This window comes from Wyeomyia smithii, chromosome 2 (assembly GCF_029784165.1).
Source record: "Wyeomyia smithii strain HCP4-BCI-WySm-NY-G18 chromosome 2, ASM2978416v1, whole genome shotgun sequence".
Taxonomy (NCBI): Eukaryota; Metazoa; Arthropoda; class Insecta; order Diptera; family Culicidae; genus Wyeomyia; species Wyeomyia smithii.
In genome coordinates, this window is record NC_073695.1 from 49,529,194 (window position 1) to 49,556,748 (window position 27,555).

The 27,555-nt window shown below is 36.1% G+C and overlaps 1 protein-coding gene across 4 annotated transcripts in view; it reads right to left on the bottom strand.

The window, feature by feature from the left end:
- Nucleotides 1–27,555, bottom strand: part of LOC129721416 (protein grainyhead) — a 425,349-nt gene that overhangs the window by 141,687 nt on the left and 256,107 nt on the right. The window lies entirely within an intron of this gene.

Genomic DNA, 27,555 nt, shown 5'->3' on the forward strand with positions numbered 1-27,555 from the left:
AATAAACGATGTTCGATTATACAGTTAGTCGCAGTTTTTGTAGATCGGTTTTCGAGTTATTAAGAACCGAACAGGATAAGAAACTTTTTTGTCAACGCTATTTATTACAATTTTAGTTTAATTGATCTCAATTGAGTGATTTGTTATTTGTTATTGAAAGCTCGTCCGAGCGTTTTTGCTGATTTCACTTTTTCTTCGCACCCGAAATTATCGCTTCAATTTGCTAGAATGTGCTCTTACAGCTCCAGTGTTGTATGAGCGTACGAGCAATACTGTCTTCAGCAATGTTGTAGTACTTCTTAAGGACTTCAAGTTCGTCATACAAAGTTGTTCAGAATTGTGCAACCGGCTTTCGAAAAGAATCAGAATCAGAAGAAATAAACTTTGAAAGAATTTCAAATTGAGCCAATTTTCTATGTTCTGAGTATGCTATATGTAGACATTTTTAAATTATTTTGATCAACGAAACTAAGATAAGTTCGGAGTCGAATTAAGATAATTTCGGAGTATTTTCAACAAATTTAAGATTATGCTTCGGTTCATATCTATATATGCATTTTTAAAATTGTTGAGGCTGTTCATTCATTAAACTTTGCCAGTATTTACATGTAATAGGTAGTTTTCGAGTCGACAACGAAAACTAACAGCGGAGACTGAAACAGCCTATCAGTATAGTGGGCACGATGTGACACAATCGGCTTTCGAAAATAACTTTTGCGATTAAAACTCACAACCGCGTTTTTGTGTATTTGTCAGTTTTAACAACGATATCGTGCGCTATTATGATTGTGCTCAGTATGATTACAGAATTGTTATGATTCTTCAAATGAGAAATAGGGAGATAGTTTTTGTTTTTCCTGTACAATAGATTATCGTTCTAGATCAGCTTACAGTTGGCTGGTAATCTGGAGGTTTGAATGGCGTAGTTTTGTGAAATCGTATCATTTATAAGAGTTGATACTCGAATAGATAGAATTGTACTGTTTTCCCAAATAAGTCGGGTGCTCTAAATCTTCCATCACGTTAACTCTTACAAGATAGATTTAAAAATTTAGGTAAATATTGGTATATTTAAAAAAAAAAAATCCTGTTGAAATCTTGTTAGTCGACTTAACATTGTGATTGTGATTGTTTTGGCATTTTTTGAATAAACATAGAACTCTTCTATGTTTCGTGGGCATATATACATCAACTTACAATACAAATGCATGAAACTTTGCTTGTTTTTATATTCAATAAGTGTCTTAGTTAGTTAAATATTGAGAATATGTTTCTATACTACGCTCGCTTCTATAGGACGCTCAACAAAAAAATTATTTGACTTAGCTAATAAGCCGAATACTCAAAGAGAGTAATTTACCAAAAAAATCACTTACTGTATGATGATTATCCCAGTATGACTATTTCAATACAACAGCTTTGCTTAAGGGGTTATATACCTTTAAAGTTTTCAAAAAATCGAAAAAAAATTGCATTATCTTTAAATACAACTTCTTGAGAACAATTTCACAAAATTTCATACAGATCTGAGCAATAGGGAGAAAGTTTGAGCGATTTGAAGCACGCCTCGTCACGGCCGCGTTTATCTCGGAATGGTGTTGCGCAAAAAAATGACTTTGCCGTGTTTACGATTGCGGTGAAACTACTGAACCGATTTTCTTCATCTTTTTTTAATGTTCGTTTTTAAATTCCCCGGTCGTTGAATTATCTTTTTTTTAACGAATTTTAACTTTGCCGAAAAAAAAATATTTTAATGCAATTTTCAGCTCTGAAAACATGTTTTTTTGCAAACCGTTCCCGTTTGCACTGAAAATAAAATACTCATGAAAACGATCATTCAGATACCCAGCACACTTTTTGACTAATAAAAAAAATGAGTTTTTTGATTTTAGTTAATCCGCTGCGTCGCCATCATAAACACCGTAAACCTTCTGCCAAAAAAGCGTTCCGGGGAAACGGCCATTACTCGCCAAATAATTGGTATTTCTTATGAACAAACGTGTTTTATTGTTGTTGAATAAAGAAAATGATCGAAAATTGAGTTCAGAAAATCCCTTCTAAAACAGGCCACAAAATCTTCAAAATAGAAATGATCCCAACATTAGCTCAGAATGGCCGAAACCCCTTCTAAAGGTCAAAATGGAAAATGATCCCAAATTAAGCTCAAAATCGCAGATAAACCCTTATGAAGGTCAGAAAAGGCCAAAATAGAAAAAGATGATACTAAATTAAGCTCAGAATCGCCGAAAAACCCTTCTAAGGCCAAAAACGTCCAAAATAGAAAATGATCTCAAATCTAAAGGTCTAAAGGCCAGAAAGGCCAAAAAACAAAATGATCCCAAATAAAACTCAGAATTGCCGGAGACCCCTTCTAAAGTCCAAAAAAGAAAATAATACCAAATTAAGCTCAGAATGGCCAAAAAACCCTTCTAAAGGCCAGAAAACGGAAAATGATCCCAAATCAAGTTCAAAATGGCCGAAACCCCCTTCAAAAGGTTACAAAAGGCCAGGAAAGGCCAAAATAGAAAATGATACTAAACTAAGCTCAGAATCGCCGAAGAACCCTTCTAAAGGCCAGAAAAAGCCAGAATAGAAAAGGATCCAAGATTAAGCTCAGAAGCACTCAAATAAGCACAGAATCGCCGAAAAAACCCTTCTGAAGGCCAAAAACGTCCAAAATAGAAAATGATCTCAAATCTAAAGGCCAGAAAGGCCAAAAAACAAAAAGTTCCCAAATTAAACTCAGAATGGCCGGAAACCCCTTCTAAAGTCCAAAAAAGAGAATAATCCCAAATTAGGCTCAGAATTGCCGAAAACCCCTTCTAAAGGTCAAAAATGTCCAAAATAGAAAATGATCTCAAATCTATAGGTCTAAAGGCCAGAAGAGGATTTAAAAAAGAAAACGGACCTCTTCTAAAGGCCATAACAAAAAAGTGTGTTTTGCATCCCAACGATTCCTCAGAACAACATTTTCTTGTAGAATGCAACTAACAAAAGTTAAGCACTAAAAACTAAATTTTAACTAACTTTTATATAAAATATTATGTAACTCTGTACCTGAAGAAGATAGGCATTTTTTTTATTCAGCAAAGTTTGTCATTTTTAATTGTTCTAAAACTTAGCTAAATTAACCATTCCTTTATCTCTTAACACAAAAAAGTTAATATATTTGATGCATGAAAAAACCCTCTGTAACATATGCTCGCCGTACTCTGCAACTTTGCACAATAAACCATTCCTCTATCTCCTAAAACAAAGAAGTTAGTTTTATTTTAAATATAGTAAATTTTCATAACTTTTAAAAATTTGAGATTATGCGGGTCATTCATACAAATAATTGCTCCGAGGACACCATTGAACTATGGAATTAAGTTCGACTTTTAGCCTTTTTGGGCCACAGTGCACTGCGGTTTCATTTATCAAAACTTTATGCAGACTAACATTTGAAATCGGCTGAAGTTTCCTTTCCCTTATGATGACTTACAGGAAATTATCGGAATTTTCATTTACAAATATTCAAAAAAACAAAATAGAGATTTTACACTGATAGCAGACGCATATATTTAACTAATGCTCCTGAAATCTCTTTTTCTATTGATCTGCATTTGGCGTGGTCAGCTACGTTATTGATCATTTAAAATGTTTTAATATGCTATACATTTGTATTTATATAATGTTAAATTATTCTTGTATTTTTGCCTTTGAATTTTTTTATACTTTTCTTGTATTATAGTGTTCTGAATTTTTGAATTATGTGTACTTTCGAAGCGAGAAAGGTTCCCCAAGGAAGTAATCTGGGTATTTTGTTCTTTGAACACCATTATAGAATGAATATCACAAGTAAGCCTAGATTCGATTGAAACCGATTCTAGCTTTAGATAACTGAACGCCTGTATAACATTTTGTTGAGAATATGATTCATGCAATGCCCAGAAATTTATTCATTGTAGTTGAAAAACTATGAGCAAAACTCAAACTGTAGCAGTTATCGTTTTACCCTAAACAAGATATTTTCACTGCCCGGTGCCACAACCAGCTAGAAAAATTTAATATAATCATCTCGTCATAATCGCTAACCTTCGGTTCCGAAGCAGCCGGGAGTTTGTCTACGATGCAATAACAATAAAAAGGGCGGGCCGCTGCTCGTGCGGGTGCAAGAGTGCATATCGAACGATTTAGAAGCTTAGATATAACTACTTCCTTTGAGGCAGACAAGCGCGCACTGATTAGTGATAAATGGTTTGCGGGCGGCGAGAAAAATAAACAAAAACCGATCTGATTTATGATTGCTAATAAAAATTACTAACCGCCAGATATTAGCATACAAATAAAAAGTTCTAGTTTCTACATGCGCAATTAGTAAGCACTGCATAGCGGGAAGGCAAGCAGAAAAGGCTGACTGCAAGCCGTAAGACGGAACTGCCGCTAGCAGTGGCTATCTGTGTGTACGCCGATCAGAACTCAATTACAGCCGCTCCTTGCCTTCATCTCCCACGCCACTCATGTTGACCGGTACGTAAAGGGAATATTGTGGCCACGTGCCCTCAAAACGGGGCATACTGCAGAGTTGAACCGCAACTCTCGACCGCTGTTGCTTCGTCCAGGATCATGAGATAATTACGATCAATTTCGAGATTTATTCGCCCCTCGGAGTCCAAAACACAAGTAAACAATTTAGTGTCCAGGCTGGGGGCTCCTATCGAAACCTCCGAACCAGGGCGAACATATGCGATAAAGGCAAGCAACAAAATTAGCCGGAGCTGTAATTTATGTTGCATGCTCATGTCAGACAAGTTTATCCCGCGTGCAACGGTTTATTTCTCCTGCCACACTTTTACGGCGGCCGGCCGGTCCAACGACGATGCAACCGGAGAGGGTGTAAGGGGGATCATCCAAAATCATGGGATGTGATTCACACCCGTCCCCTAACGTCCTCCTTTCTCTTTCACTCATATCGGTGATTCACGACGGGGGAGACACGGAGGGTAGCCCGAATCGAGATCAGCCGTGAAATTCGATACCTTTGAAGTGTTGCTGATTTCGTGCCAAACGAGGTGGAATGTTGATGTATGAACCGAGGGAGATGAAGCAAAAAAAAAAGTGGAGGTCAAATTGTGGCCTCGCTCGACTAAGGTTTCAGTTGGTGTATTGAAAAGCCTCGTACTGTTTCGTCAGTCAAACATTCCTGTCGTGTATCGAATTTGCTGGAATGGTCATGTAGGTGAGATGTTCGAAGATCTGCATGAATTTATGAATAATCTGAGCTGAACGCTTGTGGTAAAATATCCTGCAATCAAACATCAGTCGGAAACAAGACTGAAAATATACGTATAAGAAAATGTTGATTTTAGATCTGCATCTCAACGTAGAAGCAATCGACCTTTCTTGCGCAAAGTCATTGATCCGATCGCATGTTGACAAAACGTTTCAATCCAAACATCCCAGAACTGATTACCGCAATCATCTAGTTGCGGTCCAGCAATTAGGTCCAGATTGATATCCAATCAATTCACAAATTGTTCTTTCCAGCCGATACCTGTTAACGAAGGTGAAAATTTTCTTCCCATGCAAATCTCGCCTCCGTCGGGCGGCTCGGGCTTCTTTTAACGAAACGATATGTCGCCAACCGTGTCGTGTCACACCGCCATTGAAACTTACACCTGCATATGAGTCAACAAATTGGCACCCAGCGTAGGTCCAGCGGCTATACTCGCAGTAATTTTCCGCCCCCGGGATGCCGTGGTCTGGAGACGACGCGATGATTCCGTTCCGTCAGTGCCACCACCGACGGTTGAGGGTCATTCGAAAATGCGTTCTTCTCAGCAATGCGAAAAATACTGTTATTATCGTACCGTCTCTGGTCACTAAAAATTAGTCCACATCAGAGGTAATTTCAGCCGACTGTTCGCTTCGCATTCGATCAAGTCTGGCTGCCGGGGTAATTAATATTCACCTCAATGGTAGTCATAATTGAAATTATATCCTTGCGAGGCCGCTGCTCGTGATAATGCTCAACGTAACAGCGCTGCTGAAGCGCACAATAAAATGAATTTCTTTTTTCCTTTAAAACCGTACAATTGCTGTGGGTACAGTTATTACCACACATCAACCCACTGTGCAACACTGTGTAAAATTAACTGTAGACAATATAATTTCAAGTTCGAACATTTGAATTCACAGTGAGTTCCCAAGAATGAAAAGGTACTTTGTGCCGGTGCAGTTTATTTTAACTGCAGTTCCATTTCTAACTCTTCACGCGTGCGCAATCTAACGAAACTACTGCTGCGAATAGCATACTTCATCGCTTGAATAAGCGCAAATCATTTACAGATTTTTATCCTGAGAAGTGTTTATTGACGATATATCAAATGTCAAATTTGCATTAGCTGTTATTTGCATAAAACTGCCATGTTTTCGAGAAGCTTCTGCACCTCGGAATACTGGGATCATTTTATAGATAAATCCAGATAAATGCAGTCGGTGATGATCGATCGAAACTATTGACAAGGCTAGAACCACACATCACTGGTGATTGATAAATGTATCTACACATAGACGAAATCCAATCAGCGTGGCTCATTTAGTACTTTTGCTGCTGCAACGCGTGGCCCGCGGATGACCACCGTTGCCGCGGCTGTGGCTCGGCACAATTAGCAGCTGTGCGATTATCGACCCTAGGAGCCAGCAGCACCATATCACGGGGTACACTGTGGTTAGTTTATGACCAGCCACTGATTAGTGTATACACTTTCTGTTGGCGTATAACAACAACAGCAGCAGAGTGTCTTACGCAATTGGTGAATTATCCCTGAAGGGGTAACTTTGAAAAATACTGCCAACAATAAACGGTTTTGCAATCTAATGGATGTTGTTTCTGTTTGGGATTGTCGCATGTGTAAGTGAGGGAAAGTCACTAGAGCTTGATTACATAATAAATTTGGTTTGTTGGCATACAATTTAGATTGCGATTTCAACTCGTGTTGGATTTTGGATTCAAACGTTTTTATTATGAAACAAACTGCAAGTTGAATAAATCCATAAAGCTTCTCCTATAAACTCATTTATTTTCCCGGTATCACTTAACGCATGAGTCACGAGTCTGGCGAATTTTTTTAGTACAGTTGCACACTGAATGTGAAAATTTCTTGAATTATTTTAGATCTTCGAAACCAATTAAATAAAGCTTCAGCATAGAATTCATTTTGGTTTGGCTTGTGCTCACTTCAAATTTATATTATGTTACTACCACATAACGGATTCTAAACACCAATGTCATTATCGCAAGGTTAAGGTTCTAATAACCAATCTGTTTTAGCTTAGTTTCATAGCATTAAACCAATCACCACTTTGTTTCTATAGCTGAGAATCGTGTTACTTTCACTGACTGGATCTTGAACATTAATGTGATCTTGAACACAAGTGTAAAAAATCGATAGATGAAGATTTTCCCAAACGGTATAATAATAAGTATATCCTTTCAACTGTAGAAAGTGAAAAAATGGAGTAAAAATCATTTGGAAACGGAGCGGCTTTCAATCAATTACGAGCTCGCCCTCTGATAGAGTTATTTATTTTTGACCTATGTTGTATGAAGCTCCACCTATTTTGCAAGTTACGTCATTTTCCCAGTTTCACAAGACACAAAGTGATTTTATTTCCTTGTGATGCACTGACATAATATGGGTTATTCCATACGAAGTTTACATACCACTTGGACACGACCATCACAGATTTTGTTCAAAGTTGGGGGAATTATTCATTTACTGTCTCTTTGGAAAAATCCCAATTTTGGTGTCGATTGGAATACCCCCCGCTCTCCAGGACTACCCTCTTCATTGCAAAGTCGCGCAATTTTTGTCAAAAATCGCTTTTTTCTTTTTCTTACAATTCATAGACGTAATATGTCCGAATAATACTGATAGATGATTTTTGAAGAAAATAAACCAAGGAATCCAGAAAAATCGTAAAAATGTTATATCTCGAGATTGGCTCATATTACCTCGGGCTGATAGTTGTTTCTTATGTGAAATTTTCCAAGGAATACAATGAAATTATCAAATTTAAAATAAAAATGGCTGCATTCGCCGAAAAATGTAAATTTAGTTTTCAAATACAAAAATAATTTATCTGGCAACACTTTTGATCAAAACTTATATTTTTCTGGATTCCTTGGTTTATTTTCTTCAAAAATCATCTATCAGTATTTTTCGGACATCTTACGTCTATGAATTGTAAGAAAAAGAAAAAAGAGATTTTGAACAAAAAATGCGTGACTTGGCAATAAACAGGGGGGTCCCACAGAGCGGGTGGTATTCCAATCGACACCAAAATTCGGGATTTTCCCAAAGTGACAGTAGATGAATAATTCTCCCAACTTTGAGCAAAACTGTGATGGTCGTGTCCAAGTTTGTGCTTTTTCGTGGTCACTTCGTGTGAAATGACCCATATTTTTCTTTGTTTTATCTGATGTTGTTTTAAATGAATTGTAATCATAATATCATTATTTTAGACCAATGTTGTATGAGGCTTCGCTTTTATTCAAGTTTTGTTATTTACCAGTTTCGCAGGATGCAAACAAAATTATTCCGTAGTTGTATTACGAAGATACGAAATATGAAACTCATTTCGTGTTGGCAAACAGTGGAATTGAGCCGATGGAGTTTTCAATCAAGCAACAAAATAAAATGTTGTATCGTGTTGCAGCTTGAAAGAAAGACAATCAAATTCTTTTCGTGTCATTTGGAAGCAGAGGCCGAGAGTGCAGCTCTCGCTGTTATGGTGTTGCATGTTGCATCCTGTGACTGCGGCTTAGGATTCTCTGTTCTTAGTTCGGAGTGCTGTGAAGTCGAACTGTACCCGTCTTCCTTAAATCTTTTCAAAATTTTGTACGAAGTGAAATGAATTTTCCAAAACGAAACCAATTGTAACAGCTTTGAAAGACAGCCATTACCATTTTTGTCCACAATAAAAAAACATCACATGTATAGCTAAAGAGTTTGGTGAATAATAATTTACATAGTCCTGCGTCAACTATGCGGTCGTGTCTTAGATACCACACCCTTTTCATATTAATGAAATTCAGCTTATCTATTCAATTTTTTAAAATTCGAAAAAAATACTCATAATAATTTCAAAGATTTTAGGCTTCCGTTTCCTTCCGAAGCTTGTCTAAAATGTTGCTCTCTTGTATTGCTATTTAAAGTTTTTTATCCACCAGCATACATCATGCATTATGCCGTTTAAAAAATTTAAACAAATATTTGTTAAAAAATAATAATAAATTTTATTCATTTTGACGCGATTGAAATACGCTGTTGAAATAAATGTTTAAATGCCATGCAACTCGATAATGATTGAAAGAATTATAAATGATTCAAAACAAATTCATAAGATCGAAAATAAAGCTACAAAACCTTGAAGCTAAAACTGGGATGGGAAAATCTTTTAAAAAGTAGTATTTTCTTTTGAAGACCTTTTTTTTTTTTTTTGCAGAAATAATGTACACTGAAAAAACAATAAAACATTGCATTGCAACATTTTCTGAAAGCTCTTCTAGCAAGGCTTGACGTTTCTCCTTGTTCACTACGAAAACACTAGGGTTTGCAATCCCGGGAACGACTTCCCGAAAAATGTCTTTTCCCGTGATTCCCGAATCCCGGGAAAAGAAATATTGATTCCCGGGATTCCTGAGTTCCTTGAAAAATTTCGCAAGATTTGCCTCAATTACTTGTCAAAAATATTGTTAATTACTACTATAAACTGACTTATTTCGAATCGAGTATTTAGTATTCTATTGTTTTCTTACAGTTAGTTTCGCTCATTCGTAGAAAACTGCTGAATGGCGGAATAACGTTCCAGTTAATCAACGAAAATTTTCACAGGGAATCTTACTTTCTAATTTACCAACTCCAAAAGGGTTTGGAATATTGTTCTGTCAATGAAAACTAGATTTGCTACCCTGCTTATTTTTTGAAAATATTTCGCATCGTGTAATGGCATAGCAAATATATTTGACAAAAATGAAGCTTCGCAACCATTTAAGAAAACAGAATTTTGAGCAAATATTTACTGTAGTTTAAAGCAGGTATTAGACGAAGCACATATTTGCTATTTTTGGTACAGATTTTATTTTGTGCAAATAAAATTCGTTCCAAAAATATCAAATATTTGCTTCGTGTAAGGTCCGCTTAATAGTATAGCATATATATTAATCCGAAGAAATGTGTTGCCCAAAAAAATCCGAACCAAATATAGCAAATATTTGCCTCGTCTAATGCCTGTTTAACACTCAGCTTTTTCTTTAATAAACTGAAAGTACCGGACACTCCAGTTTCTAACGAAATGTAGCAAAACCAAATAGCAGCGGTGATTCAGCGGACTTAGGTAAAGTTTGACAGAAGGAATTACATTACTTTGTCTTAACGTAAAATTGTCACCGTACCTGAAGCGACGACATGAAAACTCTGAAACCTCTTCTTCTGCAAATATTTGAAACACAAATCGATCACGGATTTCTGATGTATACTTGAATATGTTTTGTTTTTTTTTCTTCTCTAATTTGTTTTTAAGCGAAATAATAATGAAATTTTCAACGTTTTTATGTTACCTTTTATTACGAAACTTTATTTGAAATCCCATTCCCGGGAATTCCCGGGAAATTAAATTTTTCATTCCTGTTTCCCGGAAATATTGCAAACTCTACGGGTGGGCTGCTTGAAGAGAGCAGCAAATCGTTTGTATCCGAGGAGCTTGCAAAAAAACACCGCGGTCAAATTTGAAATATCTCTCCAGAGAGATATTAAACTGGTTTGAGGTTTCTCACACGAAAGGACATTACACACAATAACTACACAACAGAGCTCACTGCAGCGTTTTTACTGTGCGTATCTTATAAATCAAATGAGGGGAGCATTCAGGTTGAAAAGTAAACTGCGTTGTTTACTATGAATCTCGAAAGTGAATTGAATTTATCTTAGCATTGCCCACCGCGGTGTACTTCTATGTATTCTCACTAGACTGATTCACCACTCTTGTTTCACTCAGCTATGGTGTAAGCAGCAAGTGTATTATTTTTTTCACGAGCAGCAGAAACACAGCACAAAGCGGAAAAAAAGTGTGGTGCAGAAAATTGCTACAATCATTTGCCAATTTTCTTTGTGAAATTGCTCAATACTTCGAGAACTGTTTGCAAATTCTCCGACTTACATTCAATACTTTAGTGATATTCCATTTGATTTTTTGAAAATATTGAGTAAAAAAATAAATAAATAAAAAATAAAATCATTATTATTTTTTTTATATTTGGGTATTTATGATATTTCTTGCATATATTTTTTAGGTATTTTTGTACTCAGATTTGTTGGCTCTCCTGAAGAAGTTTCCAGATGTAGTGATTTCTATTTTTGAGCGGAATTTCTTACAAATTTTGATGACAATTTTATTATTTCGCATTAAAAAGAGAAATTTTCTAAGGAAAGATTTCAAATTTGTGGTGAGATTTATATTAAAATTTATATATTAGAGGGGGGCAGTGGCATAGCTAGAAATTCCTTCCGGGGGTGGGGTGGGAGTTGATCGGCTTGATAAAAAATGTGAGTTTTTAGAATATTGAAAAGATAATTATTAGTTTGACATATAATTCTGGTGTAAATGTTTCCTGCTTTATTAGTGATACCACTTACTGTGCAACGCAAGTGCTGTTTGAATAAACCGTAGCGTAGTTCATTCTATGGTCAATTCGAGAACAACAATAGAATTGTTGTTTAGCGCATGACATAAACAGTAAGGTTCAAATGGAAATCGAATTTAGCGGTGGGTATCAAAAGTTTTGTCTTCTAGAAAAAGTCCCCATGTAAATTCTAGCTCCATCGCGCAGCAGCCTCCTTCCCAGAACCAGGTGTAGACACAAAATTCCATTCTCATAGACAGACATTCGAAGCAGCCTTTGGTTACGTAGTCTGAAATATTATATTTCCTCGACATTCCTTCATCGGAATAAAGTTTTGATACTAGACACCTTGTTTCGCGGGAGACACAATGACGACCGCATAGCAGTGAAATAAGTAAGCGACAAAAAAAAAAAAAAGAGTAGCGATAAAGATTCCGAAAGCTAATCCTCCCCCCTTCCTTTTTCTTGTATGGACTTTCTCACTGCGATCAGAATCGTTGATCTACTGTGAGATATGCCCGGGTGTCTGCTGTATTCCGTAATTCATTTATTAGCAATACCGCTATTGAGAAGTGGCATGCTTTATTATTATTATTTTCATTATTTCATTATTATTTTATCCGTGCTTGTGTGTAATGTGATTTTTACCCTTCCATTAACACGCTGCTGCTCTAATAAACCTGGAACCTTCTCTGGAGAAGTTTCGTATTGCGTCTCTCTGGCCAGTTTTATTGATAAAAGGGACTTATTTTTGTTAAGAGGAAGTCGTGCAAAGGTATAATAGATTTTAGTGTAAAGGAAGGGTAAGTGAAGGGGGAGCCTGAGAACAAACCCATGCTTAAGTTCTTTTTGTCATCGAATGGCCTGATTCTACTAAGGCAACGTAGCTCCCCCTCCCTTTGGCTAAACCGCTTGGGTGGGGCAAAGAGTTCGATTCTCCAGAATCAAGTTTTTTTTTGTTTGGGGCCTCAAGTAATGGTAAACTTATTGGAAGTCGATTGGTTTTTTCTCCGCTTGGCGCATTACATTCAATTTGTATGAGGAGACAAACTTTTTTGTATATTTCTTATCAGATAACTCAGTAATGCTTTATTAATATACTACATTACGTTATAGTCTAGTATTTAATATGCTCAACAACTTTGCTGAAGACACTGAAGAGCTAGGATGTTCCTTTAGAAAGTTGTAGCTGGTCATAGTTGAGTAGGACGAAGTAATTGCTGAAAAGCATTATTCTGTCCACCAGAGCCTGACAAAGTCATTTTTAATTGTAAATTATCAGGTTATAGTGACGCTTTGACCCGTCGCTTTCAAATGAAAAGCTTTTGTATCATTTTCGAGCACTTTGTGAGTCACATGACACCCAGTCGAAAGCTCTTGTTGTGATTCTGACAACTGAAGGGCTTGAAATTGATACAAACGCTCTTCAATTGAAAGCGGAAATTGTCACCATCACTCTCACATGACGATTCTCAATTGAAAATGACAATGTGCGCTGACGGAGACAGAGGGCTTCCATACAGTACTTCAAGCATACATATGGAGGAAATATTGATCGGAACTTGCGTAACGTATTAATTGGATGCCGTTGCCGTTCTAACTACGGCTTGCGGTATTAGAAATAGTGATGGAAAGTTATCGATATTTATCGTTAATATCGATAATATTGCTAAAATTTCAGCGCTAACGATAATTATCGATAAGTCGCAGGCGGCAGTTCTGGTGGCACAATGTATACGAATTATTTCTTGAACTTGCTAAAAATCATATAGTAGTTATCCAAAACAGCCAATTATTGTTCCCAATTCTCTACTGGCCGAATATACTTCGGTAAAATTCACAAGTGAACAAACATTATACTTGCTTTTGCAACCTCGCTCCCCTGCGAAAATGCGGTGCTAATTTCATTTGAGACGCTGAAGGAAAGGAAAAAGTGTCTCTTTCCGTCACTCTCTCCGTCGATTGAAATAGTCATTAGTTTCATTTGAAACGATCCGACGAACAACAGACGGCAAAGAGAGATAGAAGTGATTCGTTGACAGTAGCCGAAAGGAATCAAGTGGGAATGAAACTGCTCGAATCGAAATGACAGCGCGAGTATATCAGTTTCATTGTTTTGTTTCGAAAATGTAGAGCCCTGCTGTCAACACTATCAGTGTACCGTCGTCAGGAGGATTTCCATCAAAATTGACTTGGATCAAACAGACAACTGTAGGTCCACATTCTAGACGCAGATAGGATCTGCAACATGTTGCAGAGGTTATTGCTGAAGGAAATCCCACTGACGTTTGAACACTGAAAGTGTTGGCAGAAAAACTGGTTTTCAGCATTTAATTCGACAAACTCTAATTTGAACAACTATAGCATTTTTGAGGGACATCCTAGCATCCTAGTGTCTTCGGCAAAGTTGTTTGGCATCACAAAAACCTACCATTTTTATTATAATGATATTGATTATTTTTTGTAAGGTTAACTTGAGATATTTTTTAATCCTTCATGTTTTTACCAGATACTTACCATTTGAATTTTTATTAATAATATTCTAAAACTTGGAATTTAAAAAAAAAGTTTTAATGCTTATTGCATCTTAAGAATTCCAAAGCAATATTAAAACTTTTTTCGACTTTTTCAATTCAAGTAAAACCCGCATCTTTTTGACCTTTTTAATCATATTTCGAAATATTATGGAAATATTATAGAAGTCTTTCCTTAATAATTTTTGGCAACTATTGATTTTTGAATACTTTTAAGACTTTTTTAAGGATTTTACTTGCTTCATAAGATTTGGCACTCATTTTTCTGTTTTAGAATTTTTCGGTAAGGTGTGAAATTTTATAGAAAGTATTATTTCTGGGATTTTTCTACAGTTTTGTAATATTTCTAGGAATTGTAATGTTATCATTTTTGTTATTCTGCTAGTGTTTTTGGGGGTCTTTTATATACATTTTCTAAGTTTTTGGATTCCTGTGTAATCTTTGATGGATTCTTCTGGATGATTGAATTCGGATTGTTAGTTTGTTTACTTTTTATGAAATTATTATTGTTTTTATTTCTTTTATCTTTTCGATCTTCTTTGCTTCATTTTTATAAATGTTTGCTCCCTAATTTTTAAAATAATTCTCTCTTGTGTTCCGTTGGAAAAGTATGATTGATCCATTATTGGTCGAAGTATTTCACACCCTCTCAGCTGGTCAGCTGAGGTACGATGCTGGCCTAACAAGCTAGTTGTCGTAGGTTCGAGTCTCGGCTTGACAGTGTTCTAGTGTCAGTAGGATCGTAGCGCTAGCCCCGAAATGGTTCTGTACACTAAAACAGTTGACAGCGAAGTCTGTGTACAATAAACAAAAGGTCGACTTCCGAATCGGAATGTAGCACCAATGCTTTGACTTTGCTTTTAATTTAAACATCTCACAGTCACAAACACTATGGATCAATCAAACAAAGTAATTAAAAGTTTACATGCTCAAGCCATGATTTCATTAGCCTATAAATAATTGCTTCCATGGGCAAATTACTACCGTCGATACACAAGACAGCAATAAAACGTCATCTGACGAAGCTGACAATTTTCTATAACGATCACTCTGTTGCGCAGAAAACAGAAAGCGAAATTGAACCACCAAGAAGTGTTCTTACTGCCACCGAACCGGAGATGAGCTTTAATGTAATAATAATAGTGTTCTGGCAGTGTAACAAGACTGCCATAAATATAAATTGTCGGGTTCATCGCTTGGCGCAACATTGTTGTCTTGTGTTTATTTCTGTACGAGCATTTGCGAAATCGATTGCTGTTTACAACTTGGGATCTTGATGAAAAGTTATTTGAAAAGTACAAAATAGTTACTGCGTTCTCAAAAAATGAGAAGCAATGTACTTGGCACAGTGGTGTTAAGCTAACCCTTGTTGATTTGATGAATATTCGGTTTTGTTAAGCAAATATTTGAAAATCAAGGTATTTTTTTTACGATTGTGTATTTTCGAAATGAGCAAGATCGCGCCAAATGACCTATGGTCGAATATCGACCATTTTTGATTTGAATGAAACTTTGCGCACGTATTTGGCTTGGCCAACTGAGCATTTTTCACAGATGGAGAGATTTTTCACACCCATGAGTTACATTCTAAAAGGGCGTATGCCTTTTGGCATAGGTTTTATTCGAAGCATTGTAGCCCAGAAACCGTTGGTTGTATAGAAAAACTGTCTGAGAATGAGTTGTAGGGAATTAAAAATGCACCATAAAAAATATACACTGTACAAAAAAAATTTTTTTGACCAAAAAAAAATAAACATTAAATTTCAATTTAAAAATAAAGAGTTGAATTTTTTTTTAAAGAAACTTGACGTTAATACACAACTTTTTAAAAAAAGTCCAGGTGGAGAAATGAAAAATAATTTTTTTATGGTTGATTATTTTTTTTATAAAAATTCTAATTTAAACATTTTTCAAAATATTTCTATTCTGACGATTTTAAAAGATGCAGAGAGTCATTTTAAATCAAAAAGCTCTTGGCAGTAAACTTTCTAAATGCATCGGTTTTCGAGTTATTTTTAATTTAAGCTCGAAAATATTTTAATATTCGGAAAATACACGTTTTTTTTAATTTGTCCATTGTTCTCCAGCAAAAACCATACGTTCATTGGAATGCTTGATCAAAAATATACAATTCATTCTTTGACAACAAAACGATTGGATAAATAACTCAAGCGCTAAACCTCAGCCTGCCTACACGTTCTCCCTTGCCGAATGTTTCATAAAAATATATGTTTGTCGTGCAACACTACCTACTTGTTAACTAATAATAACTGTTTGTAAAGTACGCAACCAATAACTACTGGGTTACCTATAATATCTGTTTTCGTATATAAATACGATTGCACAACTCCAGATGTGTTAGTAACAGTTTGCATTTTGTGAAGATGAATAAAGTGAAAATGGAATACACCAAGCCCAAATGCTGTAAACCCTTTCCTGGTCATCGGTGCTCATCCAGCTTACGCAAATTAAACGAAAACGTTATTGCAAAATTAAAAATATTGAACAGTCAAGCTCATTTTAATACGTCTTTATCAATTTGTGATTCGTGTAGTTATTGGAATGATAGTCAAGCCACCATTCATCCCTTCGTTGTTTACTATTCAGAATCTGGAACACTTAAGAATATCAGCTTCATCATAATATCGGAAGTACTCCATCATGATACTGTTGTGGTTCAGGTGTTCATTGCCAAATTAATGAGTTTTTTGAAAACAACAATAGAGTTGAAAAAAGCGATATTAAAGTCTGATGGAGCTGCCTCACAATATAAAAATGGAAGAAACTTTGCAACAAAATATAACGTCGATGCAGAGTGGCATTTTTTGCGACTTCTCATGGTAAAGGCCCATGCGATGCAATTGGTGGCATATTAAAACGAATGGCAGGAAATGCAAGTTTAGCTAAAGAACATGAACATCCCATTACAAGCGCAAAAGAATTGTATGATTGTAATAAAAATTCATCAAAAATGTCATTCAGTTGGGTATCATATGAAGAATATGAACAAGGAGTAACAGAATGGAGCAATATTTTCAAAAAATGTATAATGATAGCTGCCACACAAAAGTATTACTCTTTTGTTCCGACTTCAGAAAATAAGATACAAACGAAGCTGTTTTCAAAAGATGACGAATCATTTACTTATGATGTATATAAAATATAAGGTAAAACTAGTTCTGTAAAGTATCTATGTCATAAAAAAATATGTTCCTAAGATAATAAAACTCAAAAATAAATATTTGATTCTTTTATATATTTATATCACCTCGAACATTTAACTCTTTTCTTGAGAACCGTTCGCCCAATCGTTTTGTTGTCAAAGAATGAATTGTATATTTTTGATCAAGCATTCCAATGAACGCATGGTTTTTGCTGGAGAACCATGGACAAATTAAGTGAAACGTGTATTTTCCTAAATAATTATGATTTTTCGAGCTTAAATAAAAAATAACTCGAAAACCGATGCCTTTAGAAAGTTTACTACCAACAGCTTTTTTATTCAAAATGACTCTCTGCATCTTTTAAAATCGGCAGAATACAAATATTTTGAAAAATGTTTAAATTAGAATTTTTATAAATATTAATCTACCATAAAAAAATTATTTTTCAATTCTCCATCCTGGACTTTTTTTAAAAAGTTTCGTAATAACGTCAAGTTTCTTTAAAAAAAATAAAAAAAAATTCAACCCTTTTTTATATTGAAATTTAATTTTTATTTTTAATTTTTTATGGTCAAAAAAAAATTCTTTTGTACAGTGTTTATTTTTTATGGTGCATTTTTAATTTCCTACAACTCATTCTCAGACAGTTTTTCTATACAACCAACGGTTTCTGGGCTACAATGCTTCGAATAAAACCAATGCCAAAAGGCATACGCCATTTTAGAATGTAACTCATGGCTGTAAAAAATCTCTCCACCTGTGAAATATGCTCAGTTTGCTAAGCCAAAGACGTGCGCAAAGTTTCATGCAAATCAAAAATGGTGGATTAAATTTTCGCGTATTTCCAGGCGATTTGAAATGATTTTGCTCAAATGTTTACCTTCATGTCAAATGTTAAATTTGACAGACTGAAGGTCGTGAATATGTATTCCGTCTTGGCATTTATACAATTTATTGCCGCTTTTCGATAAGATGGTTCAGTAAACTTCAGTATTCATTTTCATTTATTTCAAATTTCCGGAGATGGTGCAGCCTGGTGGTCGATGCCATCAATAATCATACTGAAATTACCGAACAGTGAAACCCATTTACCTCTCAGAAGTAGCAACTAGCTGCGAAAATTACTTTGCTTTCATGGTTCGGGTACCTGCAGTGCCAATCGTCATTGAGAAACCCGACACTTTCCAATTAGCAACATGTCATTCATGAAAAAAAGCTAACAATCTTTTCACCTGTACCCATTGCTAGCGTAGCTGGTTTACCTAGTAGGGCGTTTTTTCCGCCGTGCTCACCGATGGGTAGGGTGAATGTACCGATGGGGGCCACTCGATCCCGAAAATGGGCCGTGATTAATAAAGCTGCCATGAGCGGGGTCGTAAAATTGAGCCAAATTGCGCTCATTTATGCCGAAAATCGGCGCAGTCGGAAGAACTGCCGATCAAAACAAATCCGAATAAGCACTTTGTGCGGTACAGACGAAGCACACAAACAAAAAAACATCATCTCATAAATACAGTAATTTATGTTATTCCTCAAGGTCACAACTGCGCTGCGAGCCGCTGGCTGCGAATAACCTGTGAACTTTTTTTACGACTGTTCGACCCTCGCGCCACGATTTCGCGACGGAGAAGAGCTTCGCGAATCTTGCTGTCTCTCACTCTGTCTCGCTCACTGCTCCGTTAATGAATTCAAATTTTCACATCACTGCCGAAAAGTGTTCGCCGGTTGCAGAGGAGATTTGGTTGTCGGTATTGTCCATCGCCATTCGGTGATGACTCTGGCGGATAAACATTGATTTGGCGCGACAGTGCGAGTTGCAGGAATTTATGAGCACTGAGCGGTATTTTACTTTGCGCTGACTAATGTTGAAAAGTGCAGCCACTACCGTTGGATTTTTGGTTTGGATGGAAAAGTGTTATGCTGTTATGCTTACAATGTAGGGTATGTTATTATCTTATCGAAAATAAGTGCACTGCATTGTAATCAAACAATTAGATTTTATTATTGCCATATCTACGAAGCCGGATTTGCTTGCAGATCTGATAGCGTAGAATAAATTTAATAAATCAAAAGCACAGAACGAACAGCGTTGTAATCGTAAAGGAGCAAAACTGAACTAAATTTCCGCATGCAGCGGAAAAATATAAACACATTGTCTAGAAAACGGCAGCCGCTCGCAAGGTGCCGGTTGTTGGCGGGCCGGTGTTCTAGATTTGCATATTGATTTCTTTTGTTGGGCTGGAACCTCGGCAGCTCCGAGCAATCAACGGCGCGGTGTCGATAAACAATCGTCTTAGTGGCATCGGACCTCCAAAGTGCCACGGGGTGCGAAAATTAATTGCTGGCTTGTATCCTGCTAGAAACTTCGGCCCGGGGACAGCGCTGGCTGCCGGTTCGCTGCGGTGCGGTGCGAATTGACGGGCCCAATGAAAATGGCATTCTCTAATGTGAGCTTAGGCAATTACTAAATTAATAATATCGTATTCATTCGCGAATCCCCTGTACAACCGGCCGATGTGAGGCGGGGATTTCGTATTTATACGTTTCTGCATTTGCAATTCAGACCTCCGCGATTTATAGCGAGCTTTCCGGTGCGGGTCGAGTGTTTTGCCGCGTACAGATTTATGGCGACTGACATTGGTCGGAATGTGTGTGTGTGTGTGTGTCGTGTGGTGCGGAAACCAGCAGAACTACTCCGGGGGTTCCTTGGTGGCGGCACCTTTCCGTGCTAAACGCCACACCAAAAGGTCGTACCAGAGAAGAAAAAAGTTATGACATTGTGTGGTTGGCCGGTGATTAATAGGGATCTTAGTACGCGATTGATAAAGCTTTGTCATAATTTGGTTCACTAATTGGAACAATCCGGTTCGAGGAATCGATGGATTCCAATGAAATAGTTTATGGGATTTCATCACATTGATATTATCGATTTATTCACGCAGCAGTTTGGCTACAAAACCAGTCTTATTTCACAATGTAATCGATTTGAATCATTTATTTCTTTACACAATTGTAAACATAGTCTCCGACTGATTTATTATGTTGTCTCCAATCAAATTGGAAGGTGGACACACATGGGTGACCATAAAATGCTGTCATAAAGTTTATTTCACGATACTGCATTTCGCCTAGGTTGGGCCCCCTCTCGTCCAGGAGCTAGATCATCACTCGGGGTAGGCTAATCGATACCCGATCTGGCTCGTAACTCGGTGACATTCCGCCATGACGGCCGACATTTGATTGACTCACTCGCTCTGATTTACCAGTAAGATTTTAATCTTTCGATAAAATGTTTTTGCTGCGATAGTTGTTTTATCTTCAGCTTCTGGCCACGCTCGGAACGGACTACACTTGTCACCATTCCGTGAGCGTAAGCATAAATTATCATTAGCCTGTTCAACGCCGCGCGCTGTAACGGGCGAAAAACGATCGTCAAGATCTACACCAAATATGTCTCTGTCAAACGACTGAGCAGTGGACGATCGATTAAAGCCTGTGGCAAGCTCGTCGGTCTTTGGGTGGTGTAAACAAATGAGCCTCGCCGAGTAGGACACTTCCCCCGCATTTCGCAACCCAGGCAGGCAGGCGATCTGGGGCCAGCACTCAGGCGTGTCTGTCCGTTGTCCGAGAGTGCTAATTTGCTCTACCCGATAATTTTGCCGTGGTCACAGATTCGGACCCGTAATTCATCTATGATCGTGTTTGCGACCGTACAGGCCCCTGCCTCCGTTGGCGATAAATAATACCTCATCTGCCAGCACCGAGGGGAAGCGTTTGTTAGAGGAGCGGATTCCACAAAGTTGCTGGCCATCTTCCCGGGCACTGGAGTGTGGTAAGGTGTGCCATTCTCTAGCCTCGGCGAAATATTTTGCTGGACGACGCTAGCTAGGTAATTTGAATATAAATTCCTCCAATTTGCATATCGCAAGTTGGCAGAATGCATGAGATAGCTTGTCGAGATGAGGCATTCGCTGGCTGGATTCGCGCATATAGGAAAAAAACCTCGCAGGATTTCAGGCAGGCTGGTATCACTATTTCAACCGATGTTTCCATGTAAAGCGCGTTTAGGTTGGAAAGATGCGAATGTGCAATTTGCCCATCGTGTTTTGTGTGGTGCTAGAGGTGATTCTGAAGAGCTATTGCTCATAGATTATCGCGAAGTGTGTGGTTTTGCCAGTGGTCATAGGGTGGAACAAAGTGTTTACGATAATAGTGAATTGGTTATTTGACGATTTTTCGAGAAATTTGCTACGGAGTCGCACAGCTCTTAAGCGTTATAGAAACAGTCTTCTTTCCTAGTAGTTAATGTTGATGAAGCACACCATTTTTAAGTGCATAATAAATGAAAGTTTTTATGAGCTTTATTCTTTATATCAAAACGCGCCTAAATGCTATTTTTGAGACCTGCATACCTTTTTCAAACAGAAAAAAAAAACACGAATATAGCCATTGGTGAATTTTAAACTAGGAACAATATTACGTGGGAATAGGCTATGCCAAGTATTTCTGTCAAGGTAATTTTGATCTCATTGACGGTTTCAACGTTGGTGAACGATGTGTTGATGATTACGATTACTTTTAGAGCAAAAACGGTTTGTTAGATCGGTGTAACATCTTCGGCAAAGATGTAGATAATAATTTTGTCTTCTCAAAAAAAACACTAAAAATACTTTTTTTTGAAAAAAAGTTGATAGAGAAACTAAAAATTGATTATCTAAAACAGCTGAAATCAAGAAAAAAGTCATAATTTAAAAAAAAATTTTTTTGATTTTTTTTTCGAATGGCATATTTTTTTGAAGGGACAAAATTATTATCCACAACTGTGTTAAAGACACTATGCCAGTCAAACAAACCGTTTTGGCTGTAAACATGTTCTTAATCTTCAACAGAACACTCTTAACAAAATTAAAAATATTTTTACTGTCAAAATGGTTTGTTTGATTGGCATAGTGTCATAGACAAAGTTGTACATAATAATGTTCTGCTTCCAAAAAAAAAAAAAGATAAAATAAAATAAAAATATATGTCCTGTGAAAAAAAAAATTAAAAATTTTTTTTTTTTGCAAAATACAGGTCGGACTCGATTATCCGGAATTTTAGACTCGATTATCCGGAATTTTATTTTTTTGGTGTCCGTTTCCAATTTTTATTCCGAAATGTTGCCTTTACCATCCCTTCTGGCATATTTATTATCATTTAAGTCCCATCCGGCATGTTTGGGACATGTTCGAATTAAGTGAAAATAATCAATGTCCAATTTATTTTTTTTTGCTTCTCAAGATTTTTTCCTTTTCGCCTCAGAAATAACTTCTGGTTACGCCGCTGCATCATACAAGTAAAATAAAGAAAAGAAGTATTTGTTTAATGTTCGTTATTCGCAAAATTTCAGTATTTTTTGTGTGATTCGATTATCCGGAATGAATTTTTTTTTGATGTTCCGGATAGTCGAGTCCGACCTGTACTACTTTTTTTTATTTCTTTATGATCGGATCAACTCCAACAAAAAAATATTTTTTTTTTTAAAATGAGCTGAATAAATTTTAATTTTTTTGTAGTTTTTTTGTAAAAAAGATTTTGCTTAGACTGTGTATTTTTTTCAGAATGATAAAATAATTATTTACAACTTTGCCGAAGACGTCACACTGATCACACAAACTGTTTTGGCTCTGAAAATTATTAATTATTATTAGTAATCATCAATAATTTCCCAAAATAGCATTTTTCAATAATTTCTCAAAAATGAATCGCGTTCCGAATAGTTAAATTAATAGCATAAAATGGCATCTTTAGCCCATAGAAACGTCTATGCCAAGTTTCAGCCAAATAAACAATGCCAATTAAAAAAAAATTTAAACATCGTTTTGCGGAACTGCTCAGTTGTCTCACTTGTAACGTCAGAAACAAGCATTGAAAGTAACTCTTTGTAACCATTGAAATCAGAGGCATTACTTATTACAATGGGTGGAACTTTCAGCAATTCGATTTTGATTTGATTTAGTTTTAATAACTTCCACTCCACCGGCTACTGGCTCAGGCAGGATATGAAATAAATTTTCGCTGCAAACGCTAGCAGTATCAGAGAGAGAAATCTCCCTCTTTCTACACGTAGCTATGCGTTAGTTAAAGTGACACGGAAAAAGTTAAAAACAGATGTTCAATTCAAACATTTAGTCTTGAAAAAGCCCTAATCTATAACAATTTATAGCGAATCGATAAAATTGTTCTTATACTGACGCTCACCGAATATTTTTTTACCTTGAAAACACAATGAAACATCGCACAAAGCATTGCAGTGAAAGCTGCCAAGATCTCTTCATCTGTGATATTCTACATTCTACAGGTCTGAAAGCACTGATAGCACATAAACAAGGTTCGAAAACAAATAGTTGAAGAGGGTGTTTATAAGACACAACCGCAAGGCTGACGTAGAATTACGATAGCCTGTCTTCCTAGTTAACATCATATCGTAAATAAATGAATGAAAATTATAATAAATATATCTCAACGAAGTCAAAATCGCAAAAGTTTGTTTTTAATCGTACATCATGCCGGAACCTAACTGAGTTACGATTTTAAGCTTAGAATCGTAAGACGTTATGAGCGATTCCCGCTTAGACCGGCCCACGATTAACATGATGGTATTAAAAACGAGTCATGTTATGTTTTTTCTGGAGGCCCATGTTGAATAAGTAAAGAAACTGCTTTTGGTTGATCAAATTGATGAACCCCTCGTTAACTGGAAATCAATACTTTTTTGGACTCTTCGTTTTTCAACAAAACTTGGATCATCAAAGTGCTCTAGCTCATGAAATTGTCTATAGAATTACTCAAACCAACATGTCATTGAAAAGAGAAAAGAAAGTGCCTCCTTTGGCAAATATCGAAGTGGGTGGTCGCCATATTGAATTTAACCGTCAGAAAAATCGACTTTTAACAAAACATGAAAAAAAATGGGAAAATCGAATTTATTTTTTCAATGCCAAATGTAGCAAATTTCGAAATCTAATGTTATCTCGAGAAAAAATTTTTTTTTACCGAAAATCGACCTTCTGGGGCTCAACCGTTTTCTGGGCTTCTAAAATGACTGACAACTCATTACAAACCAGATGTAAATTATTTAACTGTTCATTGGGTATCTCAAATTTGATTTTCGTTAGGGTGATTAATTTTTTTTAAAGGATGGTTCTAAACACAAATCAAATTTAATTTGAAGTAGTTTAGTGGGAGTAATGCTCACATTTATTTGCCTATTTGACATCTTATACTTGATGTACTACAAAGTTGGACCAACTAGTTTCCGTAAGAGTGGTGGCAACTACGAAAACCATGAATTTTCATGATATTGAAAGGAAAAGTGCAATCTTACCACTTAACCCTGTAACGCACTGTAACGGCGCGAGTAACGCAATGTCAATGACATAAATTTCCTACTATGATTGCTTTTTCCTATTCAATAACAATAAATTTCATTTTTATTGTTTTTGGAACCACCCTAGTAAAAAAAAATGAATCACCCTAATGACAAACAATTTTAAGATGCCTAATGAACATTAAAATAATTTACATCTGGTTTGGAACAAGTTATGAAGAAGACCAGGAGTTAGTTTTAGAATATTTCATATTAAGCTTTCGGTTACCCAGAAAACAACTAAGTCCCAGAAGGTCGATTTTCGGCCAAAATTTTTTTTTCGGGATGATAACAGATTTGCATTTCTAAAACATTTGGTATCGAAAAAAAATCCGATTTTTCCAATTTCATGTACTCACCCCTTGGTAGATTTTCGAGGGTCGAAAAATCACAATTTCAAGCGCTTTGAGGCAGCCCCAAATTATATCCGATTGAGCTGAAAGTTTGCACGGATCATTTTTTTGGGACAAAGAACAAAATGTACATGGTCGGTGTTTGAAATTTGATGAGTATTTTTTTTCATACAGTCATTTCACCCTAATGTATGTGGAGCGGTGGACGGGGTTGCGGGTCGACCCAATTTTCGGTAAGTCATCCGTTCTCTTGCTGCAGAAATGCAATGGAGACTAAATTTCTGCATGCTTACTTTTATACGTAACTACTGAGAGTTGAAAGTTCGATAGACGCGTTTTTGCGGACTTGATCGAGTAAAACAACAACAAACCGGTTATAGTATACTTTAGCGTCGGCTGTGCTGAAGAAGGAGGCCTTGTTCCAGCTCTGTTGGGTCGTTCAACAGGGCAATACGATAGTACAACAGTTGGCATTAGCGCAAAATCACAATTTTCCGCGTTTTGGTTGACGCATAGCAAATTTTCTAACCGATTGCTGTGAGAATGTAGGTAATCCGTTGGAAACTGCCTGAGTTTTAAGCATTTGAAGGTGGACAATTTTCGAGATGATCTCCATGTTTCCGGTTTTAAATATGTTTCCGTAAGACGTAGGTCTACTTTAAAATCAATTTTTCAAAATTTAAAAGACATAGTAGTGAAAATTGAAAGATACCCGTTTGCTTTTAAAGATAGGTACAGCATTTTTTTTGCGAATTTGCGAATGATTTTCTGTGTTTTCTACTTAAGGAAGAGGTTGTTAAATAATTTCTTATCCTTTAAAGCAGGGGGGTGTGAAAATAGTGAAAAAATGCTGCATCGTTTAGGTATGCCTAAGAATGTGAATAATTGAAATTATAACGTACAAAATAAGACAACTATCAATTTTAGCAATTAGTCGAAATCATAAAGCAATATAGGTGTTTGAGGTTATTTATTTAAAATAAATGAATGATGAAATAATTCGGAAACCTAGTTAATACGTTAATAATTTGTCATTTTGTAGTTTGATTCATTAGTGTCTGTTGAGTTTTCTTTCAATTGGTTTCCTGTTTAAATTTAATAATTTTTCAAAACTTTCTCATTGAAATTTAATTAATGTCTAATTTTGCTCTGGATATAAAATTCTTTATTATTTTTTGGTGTAGTTCTATTATTTTGTTTATTTAAATGTTTTTCAAATAAAAAAAACATTAACTGTCAGTGTTCCACCATTTTTTTTACTTTTGTAGTTTTGGTCTGAATATAACATCATTGTTTTTTTATTATCCTGATGGCAACCACACGAAGTAAATGTTTGCATTAGCTCTGTTTCGTTTTTTGTCGTTATTTTGCCACAATTCTTACAGCGTATACTCCATTTTATTTCTCCCAATACTTTTTTATTTCTAAAAATATGCAAAAAGATGGAGTTCTGGGATTACATGGTTAATATCATGTTTTTTGATTGCAAGAGCATTTCAACAAAAATTTTACCTACACACCACAAAAAATACCAATGTAATGAATTTCTGGACTCAGTTTTCTTGCAATTTATGACAAACCTGGACAGGGCTGACATTTTTAAGCGCTTGCGCATGAATGTGAATAATAGTCACCATAAGCGTTAGTGTTATCAGGGCAAGGAAATATTTCACCATCATGCAATCTTCATTTTTTCTTTCTTCGTTTTTTCATTATTGGTAAAAAAAGAAGTCATCTATCAGTCACAGTGAGAAAGTGTTCGTTTGATTTTCACCGTTTCAAATTTCCTAAAAATGTATCACTCTGAGTATTGTTGTGTAAACTGTAATTTTGTAAATTCGCACCAACCCGAAAGAAACCGGCTCCGGGAAATACGCTCTTGGATAAATTTTGGCGTTTCATTTTGATAACGCTAGTTTTCCATTTTCCCTTTCTTAAAGAAATGGCGACAACCATTTGGTAGGATTTTCAGCAAATTTTATTGCGTGATCGTAAACTATGCGCGAGAAATATTTCATCAGTGTATGATTATTTAGTACAAGGATGAAAATCTAGTGTTACTAAATGAGTGCTGCGTTGGTTGGAAGTGAAAACTTAGAAATATCGGTTGTAATTTCCGCAGAATTTCGCTTGCGAAAATTACTTTTATTAGCACTGAACCTAACTAACTAGAACGTAATTTTGATTAGACGTATAATCATGCTTTTCAAACATCGTCTTGGGTGTTTGTATTAGTATTGGTATCAGGCTTGTCTTTTCTCGGAGAAACTCTACCGTGTAAGAGAATATCTTTCACTACGAAAACAACTGCTTTCACACCTGAGGAGCTTGCAAAAAGCACCGCTGTAGAATCTGAAACTTTTCTCCAGAGAGATAATAAACTGGTGTGATTTTTCTCACACGAAAGGACAATGCGCACAATAGCTAC